The sequence below is a fragment of the Zootermopsis nevadensis genome, unplaced genomic scaffold (genome assembly GCF_977971745.1).
Source record: "Zootermopsis nevadensis isolate Lab colony 2312 unplaced genomic scaffold, Znev_1.0 Znev_ptg000040l, whole genome shotgun sequence".
Classification (NCBI taxonomy): Eukaryota; Metazoa; Arthropoda; class Insecta; order Blattodea; family Termopsidae; genus Zootermopsis; species Zootermopsis nevadensis.
In genome coordinates, this window is record NW_028259172.1 from 1,118,595 (window position 1) to 1,138,384 (window position 19,790).

General features: G+C 40.8%; 1 protein-coding gene and 1 pseudogene across 7 annotated transcripts in view; one reads left to right on the forward strand and one right to left on the reverse strand.

The window, feature by feature from the left end:
* Positions 1-19,790, reverse strand: part of LOC147871757 (uncharacterized) — a 92,938-nt pseudogene that overhangs the window by 58,918 nt on the left and 14,230 nt on the right. Inside the window, exon 9 of the transcript XR_015538316.1 lies at positions 14,468-14,591. The product of XR_015538316.1 is annotated as an uncharacterized LOC147871757 (transcript). The remainder of the gene's footprint in view (positions 1-14,467; positions 14,592-19,790) is intronic.
* Positions 1-19,790, forward strand: part of LOC147871758 (uncharacterized) — a 213,571-nt gene that overhangs the window by 36,104 nt on the left and 157,677 nt on the right. Inside the window, exon 5 of one of the 6 annotated variants that reach the window (XR_015538356.1) lies at positions 4,791-5,617. The exons of the other annotated variants lie outside the window; for them this stretch is intronic. The gene's annotated coding sequence lies outside the window, so the exon portion shown is untranslated. Of the gene's footprint in view, positions 1-4,790; positions 5,618-19,790 lie in introns of those variants that run through there. 6 annotated transcript variants of the gene reach the window in all.

The window sequence follows — 19,790 nt, forward strand, 5'->3', positions numbered from 1 at the left end:
TTCAGAACAATTCCTTAATAGTCTCATTTTTGCAAGAGTATTTGCAAAAATGAATTAGAAGCAGAGAAATTATATACTCAGCTAAATTTAATAAACGGTAAGTCATGATTATGATTCAGAAATGTGTAAATGTTAGGGTATTCTTAAAAACTAAATTCAAAGAACGTATCGAAGCCTGACCAAGTTTGCCGAAAGACTCTCTACACTCGTTATGTACGTATCACCTCACGTCTGCCTATATCAGAAGCATTTTGGATGAATACCAAAGCAACTTCATCATGACGATGAAGGCAATATTTCCGCCCGAAACGTTTGCATGCAGTCAAAATACTACAAGGCACAACAACCCAGAAGACGCCACGTGTACCCACATGGCCACGACAGCCTCAAATCTTACATTACAATTAAGGAATCCATATTAAAAACAAACATTTGAACAAGTCCTCAGGCATAATTGAAACACATCTTCCTACCTGTATGTCAATAACCACTGTGAATGCCGGATAATTATAGCAAAGACAAGTATTTCATTTTAAACCTTATGCAACGACAGGAAACGAGAATTTTCAAAGAACTAATCTTGCCAAGCACCTGAAAGGACACTCTAAACAAATCTGATCTACTGGACAGTGATTGATGGTTTGTTTCAAAACCTGGTCCAGTGCTTGCTTCCTCTGATGACGTCAAGAGTCGAAAGTTTATCTCCTACGATTTCATTCTTTCGTCTCTCAATTCCTTACTCATAGGACCAAATTTGGAAGCCGTGCTGGTTCTCTATCGCCCCCCCCCTCCCTTCGAGTGTCTTGCGGCCACAATCTATTAATGAAAAATTTACGCGCTGAGATACGTGCCGGCGAACTGTATTTCTGAATCGGTATACTAAATCATGGTTCTGCGCTATATTCCACGTGTCGCCAAAATCAGTTTGTGCTACGGAATGCGATCCTTAGAAAGAAGAGAGACACCGATTGAAGTTATTGAAGTCGCCGTTATAAAAATGCATGCTTGAAGAAAGCGGAAGGAATCCACTCCGTTTATCGCGTAGATAAAATTGCTACGGTGCGAGTTCCGAGCCGTCTTCACGATCCTGCGATCCGCTGTTGTAAAGCTACAAGCATGCAAAAGTCTATGCGACTACATTATATGTGTTATGTTCGTGGCCAAGAGTGTACTGCGAACACGCAATTTAAATAGGACTTTATAAAAACAATTTTTTAATTATTAAATAATTTTAATAACACATAACTAGATAAACAGTCATGAAGACGGATGTTTAAATGGACCAGAATTATGTCCTAAATGGAAACAAATCCCATTAATTGATCTGTGGAAGCCGTCACCAAATTCCATCGAAATCGTTTGCTGCTCTTCGTGAAGCATTTGGCAGTAACATGAGGGTTCTAAAAGCTTTAGAATATTATAGAATGGTTCGTGTTGTAGTGACAAAATGCTTAAATAACTACCAGATGTTAGTAGAAAATAATTAACAATAAGGAGTCTTTTTAACTACAAAAACTTAAAATATTAACATCATGTTAAAATTTGAAAAGTTTGCCATTGAAATAAAGCAAACTGCAGGAATACTCTATCAGGTCCCATCCAGAGCCGTCCGGACCTAAATATGTAATCTAATTATCGCGCTTCCCCACAACAGAGCGCCTGAACACTACACGCATACTAACCCGCCTCACACTAAAGTCGGAGTAGTTGCCGAGCCGGTACGGCGCTGTTGTACAAATTAAATGGACTGAATGTGATGGACTAGAACCACGTTGAGAAAAAGCACACATTTTATGGATTTCAACAAAAATGAAGAATTCACTGCATTGAAACTAAAAAAAATAGAAACAAACTGAAAATAAAACGTTTGGAAGTCAGACAGCGTTTCGGTGTGCGCCATCCTTAATTTGAAGATTGCTGTCTTCTGGGTTGTTGTGCTGTGTAGTCTGGTCGATGTTAACCAACGTTTCAGAGGTCATACTGCCTCCATCATCAGAGCGATTCTTAGTATGAAGATTTCTGTCTTCTGGGTTGTTGCGCTGTGTAGTCTGGTCGATGTTAACCAACGTTTCAGAGGTCATACTGCCTCCATCATCAGGGCGATGAGTATGAAGATTTCTGTCTTCTGGGTTGTTGCGCTGTGTAGTCTGGTCGATGTTAACCAACGTTTCAGAGGTCATACTGCCTCCATCATCAGGGCGATGAGTATGAAGATTTCTGTCTTCTGGGTTGTTGCGCTGTGTAGTCTGGTCGATGTCCACCAACGTTTCAGAGGTCATACTGCCTCCATCATCAGGGCGATGAGTATGAAGATTTCTGTCTTCTGGGTTGTTGCGCTGTGTAGTCTGGTCGATGTCTACCAACGTTTCGGAGGTCATACTGCCTCCGTCATCAGGGCGATGAGTATGAAGATTTCTGTCTTCTGGGTTGTTGCGCTGTGTAGTCTGGTCGATGTCCACCAACGTTTCAGAGGTCATGCTGCCTCCGTCATCAGGGCGAAGACCTCTGAAACAGGAATCTTCAGAGCGAAAACCTCAGATCTGACATCCTTAATTGATTGCATGAATCTCCAAGTCTTCAGAAATGTCGTAGAGTAGAACGTAATTTACATGCCTCATTTCGAAAGAAAACGAAGCTTCACGTAGTTGTCACGTCTGCGTTCCCATTTCTGCCGCCTTAAAGGTGAGCGCTGGAAACAAAGGCGACGCCTGGAAATCAGTTTCAGACGCTTTGATGACGCTCAGTGGCACGCCGCGTGCTGCGCGAAACAGTCAAAATTCGCACTGCGCTCGCGAGGAGACTGGAGAAAACTGCATTATGAAGACATCCACAAATTTTTAATCCTCGCCAAATATTAGTGTGGTGAAAGCAACAAGGATGAGACTGTCGCATTGACAACTTAGTAAAACAACACTGACCCAGAAAATCGATTAAAATGAACGTACTACGAGCTTTGACAGCTATCGTATGGATATCAGATATCCATGTTCATACACAATGTGTATGCTGTTTCTTCGGCGTGGATTAGCATACTTGCGACACACGTGGCGCTTTGTTTACCTTGAAGAGCAGGGAATACAATCACCAGAATTATTTCCTGAAGTGCCAGGCACTACCCCCGGATCTCCAGTGTCGCATTATTTTCATTGACAAAAGCATAAGACTACCTGCTGATGACAAATGTCGCCACGTGTAGTACATGAATAACAATTAGTTGCTGATTGCATGACTCGAAAAACTATTTCTTTTGTCGCACTTCTAAACTTAAAATGCGACAACGTACCCCCAAAGTTGTTGGTGTATAATACAAGTTATACGTAGTATATAATCTACATCTAAAATAAACTAAATAAATTACATTACTGATTATTCAGTGTTTATCATAAAATATTTTTTTTAAAAAATTTCACTTACCCCCTAAGATGTCTTTGTGTACCCCCGGGGGTCCGCGTACCCCAGGTTGAATACCACTACAGTAAATGGTTATCTACATGCTTAACCAAGATTTATATTTGATTTGAAGTTATCACGGCAGGGAAGACATCAATGTCGGTCTTATAGGCAGTAACGCTGTATAAACATGTACGTAGATACCAAGACCTAGATTTGAGCCCTGAAGATGGGTGCAGTATGCCACTACGAAACTTCGGTATATACCTGCTAGTACAAAGCATCAATACGCACAGAAAATATACGTGGACACGATTCACATTTGGTTACTTTCTGGCACGAACAGCTTCACATTCCCTTCAATTCCAACATTAGAGTGGCTGAATTACTCTTGTGTTCTTCACGAGGCCGTCAGACGACGCCTTATGGGCAAACCGAGCTCAACTTCTGAACCCTCTGTTGGAAGTCCTTCTATGAGAAGCTTTTACTAACTTTATGGAGTTTACAGGACTCCCCTTGATATCAGATATCGAGAACGTTCACTTGCAGCCCTGGATATTACAAATATATCAAGTCTCACAATACGACAGCAACTTCCGATAATATTTTCACAAAAGAGGAATAATTTAGTCAAAACACTAAGCTACCAGCAGTCAGAAACAAAGAACCATATGTGGATGTTGATGTGGCAGTTTTGTAGTAGAACTGAATTAATGCCCAAAAGTCTCGCGTTTATAAAGAAAGATTTTAAAAAGGAGTGACGGACAGAGAGACAAAACCTTACAAATCATTACACAGAGATTAATTTCGATACGTATTATAATTATCTTCTTCAATTCGAAACTAGGTTGGAATCATCGGCCAGATCATGGAGGCAGCAAGTACTTCCGAAACGTCGGTAAAGCTCTGTCAGACTACGCTGTGCTACAACCCAGAAGACAGCCATCTTCATAGTCTAAATAAAGCATTATATTTTCGTAACAGTCTCCTTTTGTATCATGAAAATTTGTTTTAATTTTACAATACACTAAAGTGCGTTTCTATAATATGAATGAATACAGAAAACACGGCACCAAGAAAAATTCTCACTTAATTGGTGCATATTTTAAACCGGACTTAACGGTATATATTTTAAGGGTTCCGTTCTAACATGGCACACTCATCGTGGCCGAATTTATTATGTGCATTCTGTTCGATCGCTCCTGTGCGGATTCCAGACGAGAATTATTTTCAGACAGACAATGGAATTTCAAACTTTTATGCAAACAACAAACCAGACATTCCGAACAATTTAAACAACATTTCGAACTATTTTACGGCACAGTACATACATAATTTAACACAGCTTTTGTCAGGGATATGCATCTTTCTAATTGTATTTATTTATGGATTATTTTAAGGTGTTGCCGGTAACTCAAAGTATGAAAGGAAGGGGTAGTGGCCAATTTCATGTACTATCCGGGCATTTGCCTCTAGCGGCTGATACAAACAACAAAACACCACAGGACGGATGTGCCCAGCTGGGACCTTCCCTCCACCCCACACTGGAAGCAGTAGTACCAACTACTTGACCGTGAATTATAGACAGCCTATAAGAAGCTTTAGCCTTTAAATCCTACTTGTAACCACGTGTACCACGTGGTCCAACAATCTCTAACGCTGTATTTTGCCCACTCAGTGCATATACAGATTTCGTACGGTACTCAAAATATACCCTATCCAACAGGTACCGGGGTCCTTTCTCGGTGGTAAAGCCGGCCGGGGCGTTCTGCTGACCACTCACCCCCATCTAGTGCATGTAGCGGGATGGCTTTACTTTTCCTTTACTAGAAATATACAGCGGCTATTTTCGTAAACAGAATTAAGGACTTGATCGTTGTCAAGGAGAAACGCTTTCTTCACGGTACGGTCCGGATGTTTATATGTTATTTAGGTCATCTTATATTTGAAAGAGTTAAGTATTACGTTGCATGGAACAGCATATTAAAATAATGACGAACGATGCACAAACAAAAATAAAACATTTATAAAAGAGTCCCTGAGGTTGGTTTAACAACTAACGCATGAAATTTGTACTACAGAGTTATCTCTTATTTATAGGTCTATATATCCATTGTGTGCTACCTTCAGTGGCGATCAGTCGCTGCATATTAAACAGAGATCCTTTCACTGAAAAGTTACAACATAAGGTAAATCCGGGAGAGATGCCGCGGCGGGAGAGACGCCGCATTTTCTAATTCGGTGGGTTCCGTTAATCCTAGGCCGATGTCAGTACATGTCCTTGTTCAGTGAGCCAAGAGAAATGTTGTGAGTGGACGCAATGAAAATCAGTGCTGTTTTGCAAGAGTTATAACTGATTTTATGCGGTGAGTTTGATAATTTTATGCTCAAAGTTATTTATATTGTTCATAAGATGTGTCTATTAGTTCAAGTCGAAGTAAGTATGAAATCACGATACATTAGAGGTTTCCAGCGTTGCTGGTCTTGACTTCGCACGACGTGGCCGCCATGTTGGTCATTGGGTAAGGCAAGTGGGAGGGCGCGGCGTCTCTCCCTGAAGACAAGGAGAGACGCCGCAAGAAGTTAAGGGAGAGATTCCGCACTTAAAAAAATACCGCATCTGATTGAAAAAATCATACATATACAATATAGGGTACTCAAAAATGCCTGGTCTATTGCATTATCTTATATTATTGAGGAAAATTAGTCCAGTGTTGAAAATACCGAGAAAATAATCAACTGCAAGGAGGCTTCTGTCCTCACTGAAACAACCAACATAGAGGAAATGCGAAAGAAGCAAAGAGGAAAAAAGCAAAGGTGAACTGTCCGAGTACTTCAGGTCTACAAAGTTGAAAAACTTAAAAAAAGAAGTTCTAATCAAGAGACCCCTGAAAACTGTAACACCAACAAGTGCTATGAGTACTGGGAAAACTGTTGCAGAAACTGGCTGCATGAGTTCTGCTCTCCGTACAAATTTCATTGACTAACGCTTAGACTCTAAATTCACTGGTTTGCACTTAGACTCGAAGCAACCTCTGAAACATTTTTCTTTCAAGTTACTTGATAATTGAAAATTCATTTGAATATTCGTTAACTTTTCAATTTTAATTGGTATTCACATATTTTCTCCATTTTAATGTTCACATTAATTCATTAGTTTGAATAAAGTTCATCAGTTTTCATTTTCATATGTTTCTTTTTGAATTCAAGGATGTTTTCAAAGAGCGGCATCTCTCCCGGCATATCCGGGAGAGACGCCGCAAAGACAACTTTTTTTTATCGCCCTGTATCTCTGAGAATTAATTTGCTTTAGAAATTTTGTTTAAGAATTGGTATAATAGAGGTCTTAAATATAATATCTCTGAATTTTCAGCCGTTTTGACCATTTTCGGATTGAGTTAGAACAAATGTTGTAAAAAGTGCGGCATCTCTCCCGGAATTACCTTACGTATTACTGGCGAAGAATGGTCTGTGCCAGTAATCATCGTAACATTTTCATCGAAACAATTAATTACACGAGGATAAACCTTAGTGGCTCAATGAACTTTTATCAGGTGATCAGCCGCGTCAGATGGTTTCAAGATGAAACCGACGTTTCAGGGACCATCTCTGTCCCTGAAACGTCGGTTTAATCGTTTAACCATCTGACGCGGCTGATCACCTGATAAAAGTTTATTTGGTCACGTCGCCGCGAAAACTTAAAAAATCATATAAAACCTCAGTGGGTTTTCGTCAGTGTCTCTAACTTCAACAGTAAATTCTACTTAATTTAAGATCCAATTTAACCAAGCGTCTGGGATCCTGAGTGGAATTGTGAAATAAAATCCATGGCCCGAGGAATTAGTGGGTTACCACCTCCGCTACTGCGCCATCAGATATCAGTAACAAGGAGTTGTTGAGGTTTGGAACTCGGCTAGTTTCTGACTTAATCAGAGACTACTTTCTGTGGCACCCCGCCCCACAAGTTCCCCAGTGTACACAGATAGATCTTGAAGACAAGGACGTAGGGCCCACGGAATTCGGAAAATGAATCAGCCGATACATACATCACGATGTTTACAGAAAGACCAGAACGAATTTGGCGAGGCTCAGACCGAAACAAGAGGAAATACGGACAGGCGGTATTATTTTTTTTTTACCGACAACGTACAATACACTAAAGACATTTCCAGCGTCGGAGTTTCTTTGCACTGAAAAAAACTGGCGAGGAGAAAATTTAAAAAGTGGTAGACGATATCAGAGCATTTGAAAGTAGCGTCTTTAAAATTAACTACCAACAGGACGAGAAGACGTAACTTACGTCATCTCATTCCACCTCATAGAGAAGGAAACAAAGCGGATGGTACAGCACTTTAACCCTCTGTAGGTCCGTGGTAACTATAAACACCACCTGCTCTCACGTTTATAACTTTGTCTGTTGCTTAGATAGTTTATGGGTTTCGCTTTTAAAGATCATAAAACTTCTTACATTCCTAACGAACTGAGGTTTGTTCCCTTCTCACCGCTGTGATAACCTCAGATCTCACGCGACACTGCCTGTTTCTTAAGCAAACGCATTCATTATAACAGACCCAATATTTCTGTGTAAACTAGAACAGGAGGCGTAAAAGTGTGTTAGTACAAGCTAAGGATCTCGAGGAACGTTCTCTGTCTGCACGTCAGATTTGCCCGTAAGAGACTGGCGTTCGGTCTCAGTCCTCTCAGCGAGATCGTCTTTGTGCGACTGGCATATGCATCATGCACGAGGCCTTTTTGCGTCTGTATCCGCGGACGGAGCTCCTTGGAGACTCGTCGAGTCGCTAATACTCAACTTTCATAACTCCACCGTACATCGCTTTATGAAAAGATACGTCATCACAATCGGAAATACGCTTTCAAAAAGTGAATAACGTACTCAAAAGCACGAGCAGAGAAGCAGACGGCGAACTGGGATTACAGCGCCGTATGAATTCGACAATGAAATATTCAAAACGAGACAGCAGTAATGAAATATAAGGCCAATAAGGGCGTAATATTAAATATTCTGCAGCCAATATCGAAATGGTATGTAAAACCACTCGAAATGGCTGCAGGGGGTGCTCAACTACAGAATGAAAGGTCAAGGTCACTAAGCGACAGGCCATCAGGTGCAGAGAATAAAGGAATTGATAAAACAATAAAAGAAAGGATATTTAACCCTATCAAACGTATTGGTAACTATACGTACCACCTGCTTTAATAATCAATAATAAAATTGTGAGCGTCAATGATTCTCAGATCAGCGACTATTTCTGTAAATAGCATTAAAGGTTTGATATTTATAATGATGACGTCTTGCATTGTGATTCGAGGTCATTTTTGCGCTACAAAATGTTTCAGCAATGGTTTGCTCAAAAATGTGTTCTAACAGTAGGACCTCTCCCACCTTCGGTCATGCAAGTTGCTTACAGATACGGACGGGCCCCAAAAGTATTTTTCGCTCACGACACAGCGCGAAGAACAACTAAAAGGTTACTGTTCGCTACTGTAATCTTGAGACTTGCAAGGAATGCAGGAAGTCCGAAGCGTTAAAGGCAGACGCTATCTTTCCTCCTTCACCCCGCAAGTCTCAAGATTACAGTCGCGAACAGTAGTTGGCAATCGAATAAATATAAACGCTGTGGACCGCACCATAATCGTATGTGGAAGTTACAAATTTGAAACAAATCACAGAATCATTTAATTACATTAACAGTGTTATAACAAAACAGAAAGTACGAACAGCTAAAATGTTATATGGCCATCGAAGAGCCAACTTTAACGAACAGAAGTGAAAATATGATAACGCGAGGAAGAGACGGACGTACACTTAAAACAAGAGAAATTAGATTTGTCGGTGCAGTTCATTACAATAGGAGAGTGCTGTTTGACTTTTTATTTGTGAACAGCAATTTTGTACCACAGGGACACGCTACACGTGTCATTTCGGTATTCCCGAGTCAGAGGTGACGCGGGAACTGTTGGAATGAACGGCAGGGCGCGGGCAGGAAAGGGTGAGTGCCCCCACACGCGTACGTCGTCCTTACTGTCGAGCGCAGTCACACAGACTCAGCTCGACCAGACCCCATGTCGCACAAGGTCACGACCCTCGCATCTGTCATGTAAACTAGAAAATACACATCGGCGAATTTATGAGACGCGTTGGCACAGAAGATACAGCAAAAATACTGCAAACACGCCTTCACTAGGTCTAGGTCATCTGAGACAACTGATGTTCTCACGGTGGAGAAGACGCCGATGTCTTTTCTGGGTTATGGCGCCTTGTAGACTCGTCGGTGGATGCAGACATTTCGGATAAACATTCTGTCTCCATCTTTAGGGTTCTGACAGCATGTAGCCTCATATTATCCGTATCGACGTTTTGGAGGAACAAACTGTCTCCACTTTCAGCCTTAAAGACTCATATCGACTTCTGTCCGGAAAGTTTAATAACATGTCGTAAAATACGCTTGAAAGCCACGGTGGTCTAGCGGTTAGAACGCTGGACTTGTAATCCTGCGGTCTCGGGTTCGAATTTATAACTTGTGTTGGGCAAGGCCGTGGTCTAGGCAACACGGAGTTTTCCTCCGTGGCATCCCAACAATTACTCCATTCACACACAGAAGAAGGCAAAGGCAAACCACTTCTGGATCATCTGCCAAGAACGTATATGAACAGGCCCCAGTCCGAGAAAAGGATCGAAGGATCCTGTTCATATGGACCTGACCTGTCGTCAGACAGAACACTATCTGCCAGCGGTCCAGGCATCCACATTTCCTTACTATTAAACGATACACAAACATTGGTCTGATGAGACAAACTTGTTGCTGTGGAGAAATGCATATCCTGAACACAAGTGAGACTGTAACGCAGACCATCGTGAAATTATTTTATGTCATGGGGCAGAACCTTTATTAGGAATTTAATACTCGCTGAGTTGTTGGATATTAATTCACCCAGAAACTTGGAAAGAAACTTCAGTAGGAATATTGAAACTCGTTAATCATTTTACGCTTAACAAACATCGATTATTACGTTCCCCCAGACATTTAGTTGTGTAATAATAATCCAATTTAGTTCAATGCGGTTTACAAAATGGCTTTCTTTCTGGGTTGATGAACTGTGTTGCCTGATAAAAATTTACTGACGTTTCGGTGGTGTTTACTGCCTCCATTATCCGGACGGTATTTACCAGACTACACTACATAACATCCAAACTCACACTTGCCTCCTTGAGAAAGTGAAATCTCACTGTTCATTTCAGTTTATTTTTCAGAATGCTGCATCAAAGGCAGGAACACGTTAATTTTAATTAAATTCTGTTATTATACGTGACGGATGTTTTCCGACCGGTTAGTGTTTCTGTACCTGCGTTGCGTGCAAGATTGGAACCAGATTTAAAAGCAGAGTCCGGTTGTCGTGATAATTCATACTAATTATGTCGTGGCGTGTTAGTTCTGCCTTCCTAAAAATGAATGAAGAGCCACGGCGAGTGTGATGATGACGATGTTTATGAGCAGGGGCGGAACAAACACCTCACAAGGTCAATTCCGTGCAGGCATTTCTCCATTAAAACACTGGATTGCGTCATTATTTAAATCAGAGATTTACTCTGCGTATTCTAAGTCGCTATCCATCTATAGCACGTAAATACGAAATGATATTTTTATATAATTTTTAATCGAAAATGAAGGGAAGACACCATCTGGGAAACATTCCCAAGTGCACACTGGAGAACAATTAGCTAACTTAAATAAGATTAAAAGCATTATTACGTTAGGTTAAGTCAGGTTAGGTTAAGTCAGGTTAGGTTAGTTTATGTCGGGTTAGGTTAGGTTAGGTTAGGTTAGTTAGGTTAGGTTAAGTCAGGTTAGGTTAGTTTATGTCGGGTTAGGTTAGGTTAGGTTAGGTTAGTTAGGTTAGGTTAGGTTAGAATAGGGATAATGGCGGTCTTTTGTGAACACGGTGATAATTATTGCGAGGATTTTATTGACGGGCAGAGATATATCAGTTTGTGAAAAGAGACGTGTTATATAGAGTTAGCAACATTTTTTGTAAATGATAATAAAGTACCAAGTTCCGTCGAAACCCTTTCAGTAACTTCGGAAACATTGAAACTGACGGGCGTCGTTTAAGTCCACGTAAGATAATTGAATTATACATTTTTGTACCACGAAGATAAAGTTGAGCGTGTGCAGGTGGGGCGAGGAGGCACAACTCCACGCTTCAAACTTTCTTCACAGTTTAGTTTCTGTCTTCAACTTTTTTCTATGATCGTTTTTAATATTACCTTATCACCACCCTCGCATTTCTCATTTGCCACGTGATTTAAACAGAATTTTCCTCGGGGCTGAATAAGAATTTTGAAAAGTAATTTTTTTTTCGAAATCTCTATTAACAATTCTCGAGTTGGCGTCTCTACAGGGAAGCCTTTGAGATCCAGTGTTTTATGTAAAATGTCAATCACGTGCTTGATTCCCGTATAATCTCATTTGCACATAAATCATTTGTAAAGTTATTGTTATTGGCCGTACAAACAAACAAATAAGTTGGAAAAACTGTGCATTTGTGCAGTCACGTTAAATTCATTATGCTAATGCCCTTCTACCTGAGCTACATCAAGGTTTCTGTAAATTCCAAGAGCAGAAAGGTGTACTCCAATGGAGTAAGTAAGGTGTTCGATGGAGTTATCAACATTTAATCTCGTGCAGAGGTTAAGAATGCATCCACTGCTTCGTCTGTATGATCGCATTATGTAGGTCTCAGGAACACGGGCGTTTTCAGGGGGCGGAGCGGAATCGGCCAAAAGCTGATGGTCGATCAGCTGGCCAAGAAATTCTCTGCCTTCTAAGGAAACCGAAGGTCTATTGCCATCTTCAGAAGAGACAGATACTGAGCTACCATTTACAACCATTAATATTATACTCCACGGTGTTAAAACAGCCGGAGCTTCAATCTGACCGTTCACCATTTATAATACCGGTAGAATGCTTTTTTTCCATGTCGTGTGTCCGCATGTTTCGCCAATGTGACTGTTCGGTCGATTTCGACGAAATTTGCTACGGTTGGTTTGTAATGAACTGTGTTGGGGGAATTTAATTTCTGTCCTTCCGTTTAATTTGATCCTGACACGAAGGCGTCAGCAAACATTAAGCTTGTCACTTTGTTACGTCATTTCAATCGCGTGACGTTTTTCGTGAAAACGTTCGTCAGTTTACGCGCCTGCGCAGTTATGTAGTGGGCCGAATGCGATTTTATCTTTCAGTCAATACATTTTTATCGAGGTTTGTTAATAACAATAACAAATGAGACGTAGAGGACGCCGAAGGACGAAGCTGGGAAACGTATTTTTGTTTATCTTTCGCCGTTCTGTTTTGTTTCGTTACGATACACGAATCGTAAAGCAAAAGACAGGCATGTTTATAAATTAAACAATACCCGCTGTGCTAGCCTACTCGAATATTCATTACTGCTAATAAAACGGACGTACGTGAATAAGTTACGTCGAGTGGCGTTTGGCAAGACCGCTAGATGATCTTGGTGCCTATTGCAATTTACACTTGACGAGCGGGGATCTGTTCCCGGGAGAACAAATATTTGTTTGTATACCACGTGCTTTAACAGTCAGTAACTCCAGTGTTTCGTACGATTCTCAATGTAAACAGCGACTGTTTCCTTAAACAGCGTTAACCAGTTGATCTTTGCAATGGTGAAGCGTTGTGTTTTCTTCGCGGTACGGACTGAACTCTTATATATTATTTAGACGAGCTTCGGATTCAAAGGGTGAGTGTGGAGATGTGGAAGAATGTGAAGTGTACGTGGGAGTGCGTTGAATAAACAGACGTTGCCATATGAAAAGAGGTGGTCCCCTCCCGAGCTTCGTGGTTCGGCCGGAACACCTGTAGGAAATATGTTACGACTAGGACTTGGAACTTGGACCAGCGTAAGCAACCAGAAAGAAAGAGAGAGAAAAGGAATGTTAGTCTTCAACAAATATTGCTACGGGAATTATATGGGCGAGATATGTAGATCGTGAAGACTGAAGGAAATATAGAGCAAAATCTGATATGAGATCGTAGATTGGATTCCTCTGGCGGGTTCTAGAGAACATGGCATTGAACTTTTGGTTCTTGTAAAAACGCGGGAAAAATGTTTTGGCTAGCTCCGCCTCTGAAGAAGGGCTGTGCTCCAGGCGAGCTGACAGGGGTCTGTGAATCTGTGTCCAGTTTTGGAAAGAGCTGTTTGCAACTTTTCGAAATTCCAGGCTCGCACACTGTCTGGGACGGACGATAAAGCGGTTTTGGGCTCTGTCTCAGTTTCCGCTTGTCTTGCCCAGAATTTTATTTGTTAATATCGGCCAAACGAATTCTTGACATGAAACTTCTATAATCTTCTCACAGATGTCTCTTGTAAAAAGTGTGCATAGATAAGATGAAATGTCGCCTTAGGTGTTATCTACATCTTTTATTATAAATTTCTTGTCTTGGCCCGCAGCGAACCCTAAAACATGCAGCGCAAAATAATACTTTACTTCGAAACTTTCCCGATTAATATCAATAAAATCCTCTAGAGCAAGAGGCTTCCATCTTCAGGGCAGCCCTGAAGATATATTTTTCGTAAAAACCCGCATTTTGATTTGCTTTGCTAAGAATGGTTTCTACGAACTGCGGTAAATGTCAGTGAGCTCACTGGAACATAAGTGTACTCCAGTGGAGTGTTCCCTTGCAATGTTTTGTTCAAAGGCAGTGACAGTTGAAACGTCGGAAATGGAGGACACGGTGCGCTAGCGTCTGTCGTAACACAGCGAACACGAATAGGATGAGCTGAGCATGCAGATAGGATGAAAATACGGAGGTATTTTGGGGAAGTTTCTTAGAAAACGGCTACTTGGTAGATCTAGAAGTTCCTTTCCAGATTTATTCGGGACGGGGTGGGTATGCTTCTATCTAAGTGTGTCCCATTATAAGGGAACGGATTATTAAAATTCCTGCGAGTTGCGTCACTATTTGAATAATGGTGAAAGACTCCTTCATCGTTATCGCCTTGTTTTTATTTGAAAATCAGCGGTTTTATTACTTACCTCTTTCTTTCTTTTTCTCTCTCTCTCACTATATGCTTCCGCGTTTTTCACCTGTAGAATTTTATACGATCGTTTACAGCAGGGGTGGGGATCCTTTCCATGTTGGAAGGCCTCATTAATTTGACTGTAATCAAATAAGGCCGCATTCAAGAAGCTTTAATTAGATATGCTTAAAAATGTACATTATTTTGTAAAAATCTAACTACCATGTACTAATAATTTCAGAAATGAAAACTATTTGTTAATTTTAAAGTTAAAGTAGACTGGTCGATGTTAACATCGACCAGACTTCACAGCGCAAAAACCCAGAAGACAGGAATCTTCATACTCACCGCTGAGAAAACTTCAAATATCGCCCTGCAGATAGAGGCAGTATGACCTAAGAAACGTTAGTAAAGATCTACCAGATTACACAGCTCAACATCCCAGAAGACAGAAATCTTTATACTCACCGCTGTGAAAACTTCAAAATCGCCCTGAAGATGGAGGTAGTATAACCCCCAAAACGTTGGTTGACATCTACCAGACTACACAGCGCAACATCCTAGAAGACAAAAATCTTCATACTCACGGCTGTGAAAACTTCAAATATCGCCCTGACGATGGAGGCAGTATGACCTCTGAAACGTTGGTTAACATCTACCAGACTACACAGCGCTACATTCCAGAAGACAGAAATCTTCATACTCTACGCTGTGAAAACTTCAAATATCGCCCTGAAGATGGAGGCAGTATGACCTCCGAAACGTTGGTTAACATCTACCAGACTACACAGCGCAACAACCCAGAAGACAGAAATCCTCATACTCACCGCTGAGAAAACTTCAAATATCGCCCTGAAGATGGAGGCAGTATGACCTCCGAAACGTTAGTAAACATCTACCAGACTACATAGCGCATCATATCAGAAGACTGGAATCTTCATACTCATCGCTGAGAAAACTTCAAATATCGTCCTGAAGATGGAGGCAGGATGACCTCCGAAACGTTAGTAAACATCTACCAGTCTACACGGCGCAACAAACCAAAAGACAGAAATCTTCATACTCAGCGCTGAGAAAACTTCAAATATCGCCCTGAAGATGGAGGCAGTGTGACCTCCGAAACGTTGTTAAACATCGACCAGACTACACGGCGCAACAAACCAGAAGACAGAAATCTTCATACTCAGCGCTGAGAAAACTTCAAATATCGCCCTGAAGATGGAGGCAGTGTGACCTCCGAAACGTTGTTAAACAATTACCGGACTACACAGCGCTACATCCCAGAAGACAGAAATGTTCATACTCAGCGCTGAGAAAACTTCAAATATCTCCCTGAAGATGGAGGCAGTATGACCTCCGAAACGTTAGTAAACATCTACCAGACTACACAGCGCAACAACCCAGAAGAGATAAATCTTCGTACTCACCGCTGAGAAAACTTCAAATATCGCCCTGAAGATGGAGGCAGTTTGACCTCCGAAACGTTGTTAAACAATTACCGGACTACACAGCGCTACATCCCAGAAGACAGAAATGTTCATACTCAGCGCTGAGAAAACTTCAAATATCTCCCTGAAGATGGAGGCAGTGTGACCTCCGAAACGTTGTTAAACATCTACCAGACTACACAGCGCTACATCCCAGAAGACAGAAATCTTCATACTCAGCGCTGAGAAAACTTCAAATATCGCCCTGAAGATGGAGGCAGTGTGACCTCCGAAACGTTGTTAAACATCGACCAGACTACACAGCGCTACATCCCAGAAGACAGTAATCTTCATACTCAGCGCTGAGAAAACTTCAAATATCTCCCTGAAGATGGAGGCAGTGTGACCTCCGAAACGTTGTTAAACATCTACCAGACTACACAGCGCTACATCCCAGAAGACAGAAATGTTCATACTCAGCGCTGAGAAAACTTCAAATATCTCCCTGAAGATGGAGGCAGTGTGACCTCCGAAACGTTGTTAAACATCGACCAGACTACACAGCGCTACATCCCAGAAGACAGAAATCTTCATACTCAGCGCTGAGAAAACTTCAAATATCGCCCTGAAGATGGAGGCAGTGTGACCTCCGAAACGTTGTTAAACATCGACCAGACTACACAGCGCTACATCCCAGAAGACAGTAATCTTCATACTCAGCGCTGAGAAAACTTCAAATATCGCCCTGAAGATGGAGGCAGTATGACCCCCGAAACGTTTTTAAACAACTACCAGACTACAGAGCGCTACATCCAAGAAGACAGAAATCTTCATACTGAGCGCTGAGAAAACTTCAAATATCTCCCTGAAGATGGAGGCAGTTTGACCTCCGAAACGTTTTTAAACATCTACCAGACTACACAGCGCTACATCCCAGAAGACAGTAATCTTCATACTCAGCGCTGAGAAAACTTCAAATATCGCCCTGAAGATGGAGGCAGTATGGCCATCGAACTTTACTTTTATACCCTTTAATTGGAATGGTAAGTATACGTACCACCTGCCCCAACAATCAGTCAAATTTGTCTTTATGGGTTTTGTGTGGTTCTCATCGTAATCAGCGGTCAATTTCTTAAACAGCGTCAACCAGTTGATCTCTGTAATGGTGAAGAGTTGTGTTTTCTTCGCGGTAAGGACTGGATCCTTAAATATCATTCAAGGATTCATTCGCTAACAGCATTCTGACATTTTCACTTCATATTTGTGTTCTTCAAGATTATTATCATTTTCCTTCGACTGTTTAATGTGCCTGAGTTCAGTGTTATTCAGGGAACAGGGGGTCATGGAAGGGGGGAGGCTGTGCTCCTGTCACTAGCACGTTCTCAACTCATATTTCGTAAATGTTGTTTATCTCCGCATATGCGCTACGTTCATTTTATCCGACTTGATGATCAGCTTAATAATATTTGACGAAAATAAATTACGCAGCTCCTAATTATGATATCGGTCCTTCTGTCAGTCAAGAGACCAAGTTTCACACCCACACAAAAGCGTAACTAACTGTAAATAAATTTAGGTTATGTTTACATATTCTACGAAAACGTTACTTCATCTGCAAATCAGAGTAGAAATAATTTTCAGTCTAAACACTAAAAATTGAATATATCACATATGTTCTCGTTTACAAAGAAAGATAGCGTGAATAAATTAAGTCCGATGGTGAAGTAGGAAAAATTTGAAAGGAGAAGACGGCATTGAGCCCGTAGCCAAGCAACAGGTGATCTGTATAAACGCTGGGGGTCAGTAGAACTGGATCAGCCGCGCTGTGGCTCTCTGTAGCCCTCACAGCAACAGCTAGAGACGTCTCCTAAGTCACTTAACAAAGCTACATCGATATTAGGATAGTTTACACAGTATACTGTAAAATACATTAGACAACAAATCATCTGGAAAATATCTCATTAATTAAAATCAAATTGAAACTAATGTTAGGCTATAACGCAGTTACTGTACAAAAATTAGAAATAATTTTGACCTTTGAAGGTTCTGGTGAATATAGAGGCAATGTTTTCTTTCCGAAATCAACAATTCTGAATATTATAGAAATACAAATAAACTTTTAATTAACCATAAGTCTTACGCAGAGCCGAAGATCGTCTGAATATTATTTATGAATTCAGTCCGTACCGCGAAGAAAACACTACACCTCACCATTACGAAAATCAGCTGGTTAACCCTTTGAAGCCGAAGCTCGTCTTCATAATATTTACGAATCCAGACCGTACCGCGAAGAAAACACTTCACTTAACCATTAGAAGTCGAATCAGGCGGTACCACATGAGATTTAACAAAAGAACATCCCGGTCAAAGCCTTAATTGTGACGTTCGTAAATCGAAAGTTCGTAGACGGAGAGAGTTGCCTGAATTTCGATTCCATTCGATTAGTAAACAGAAAATATCGCTGTGAGTGAAACAAAAGCCAACGCAGGTCGCGTCATGTTGTAACCTGCTCGCACTAGTTCGTCAGTTGTCTTCAAACAATCGAAGTTCGAAGGGCGTCTTTTTTACGAGTGTAAAGAGTGTTCATTATCGAACGCTATCTGGCATCTCGATCTTAATTGTCAGAACGAGTTTAGGGATGTTTTTATCGATTGTCCTTTACGAAACAAATGAACAGTGTCTGGTCTGGTGAACCATTTCCGTGACTGAAGAAACTCTTCACCGTATTGCATCAAATACGTGGAAGAGGTGGACATTTCCAGCACTAAATATGACTAGTGTCAGTTCTGGGTTGCGTGACTTCTTGGTAGCGCTGTACAAACGTGACGCTGACATCCATATTATTGTTATATGTGGAAATCCGACTCGTGTTACTGGTTTTATCTAATGCGTTTGCAGGTCACGCGGGGCGAAAACATGAAAATACTTTATCCTTACATTTTAATTTTGATCTAGAATATGACAGAACGGAATTTTAGGAGCGTAAGCTGAGTTGACCTGCTTAAATCATGCAGCTAATTAATTGTTTGTGCAGCTGAAGTTAATTTATTATCGTTGTGGGTGTAAGTACCAAATTATCTTTTATGTCAATAAATAAAATAAATATTAGACGTGAATGTAGATCAAATTAATAGATTAAACTCACGGAAAATACGAAGTCACAGTTTAATTAAAGTATAATACGAACATGTATTACATTTTAAGTATCTGTGAACACTGCTGACAAATAGGATTCATGGTAAATGTGTGAGAGGAAGACATTTTGGAAATAATTGATTTCCCATCCGGTTTTAAACACCCTGTAGATCAAGATGTTTAAAATAAATTTTGTCAGTTGTTTTGTATAGGTTTTAAATACGTGTTCTTACTGAGTATAACAACAGAAACGAACACGGAATTCTCAGGAATTGCTTCGGTAAGACGGATCTGCAGTGACTGGCTAATCTAAGTTTTTGTAAGCTACGAAGTTCGTCTTGAACACGAGCCAAAATCTTGGAGGTTACCTTTGGACGGTGATGTAAGTTCGATGGGTGGGGAACACAAATAAATCATTTAGTCGGAAAAACGTCTTAAAAATAGCAGATCCGACGATACAATGAAGTCGGATCGCAGGGAAAAATTATGAGAAGGTGGGGATTGGATAAGACCGGCTTGGTATCGTATTTAAAGACGAGCTTTGATGTTAGCGGTGATGAACATTCGTGTTCTGTTTATTTTCTTATAAACTTGGTGCCATTTATTTAATTTGACAGCAGTCATTGGTACACAGTGGCTTTAACCCGAGTTTCTGATTGTCAAGACTTAGCTCGACTGTGAATCTCTCCAGAGATAACATATGAAAACCACTTTATATTATATTATTTATATCGATTTATTTCCATTTTCTCGAACAAATTGCGAGCCACTTGAATC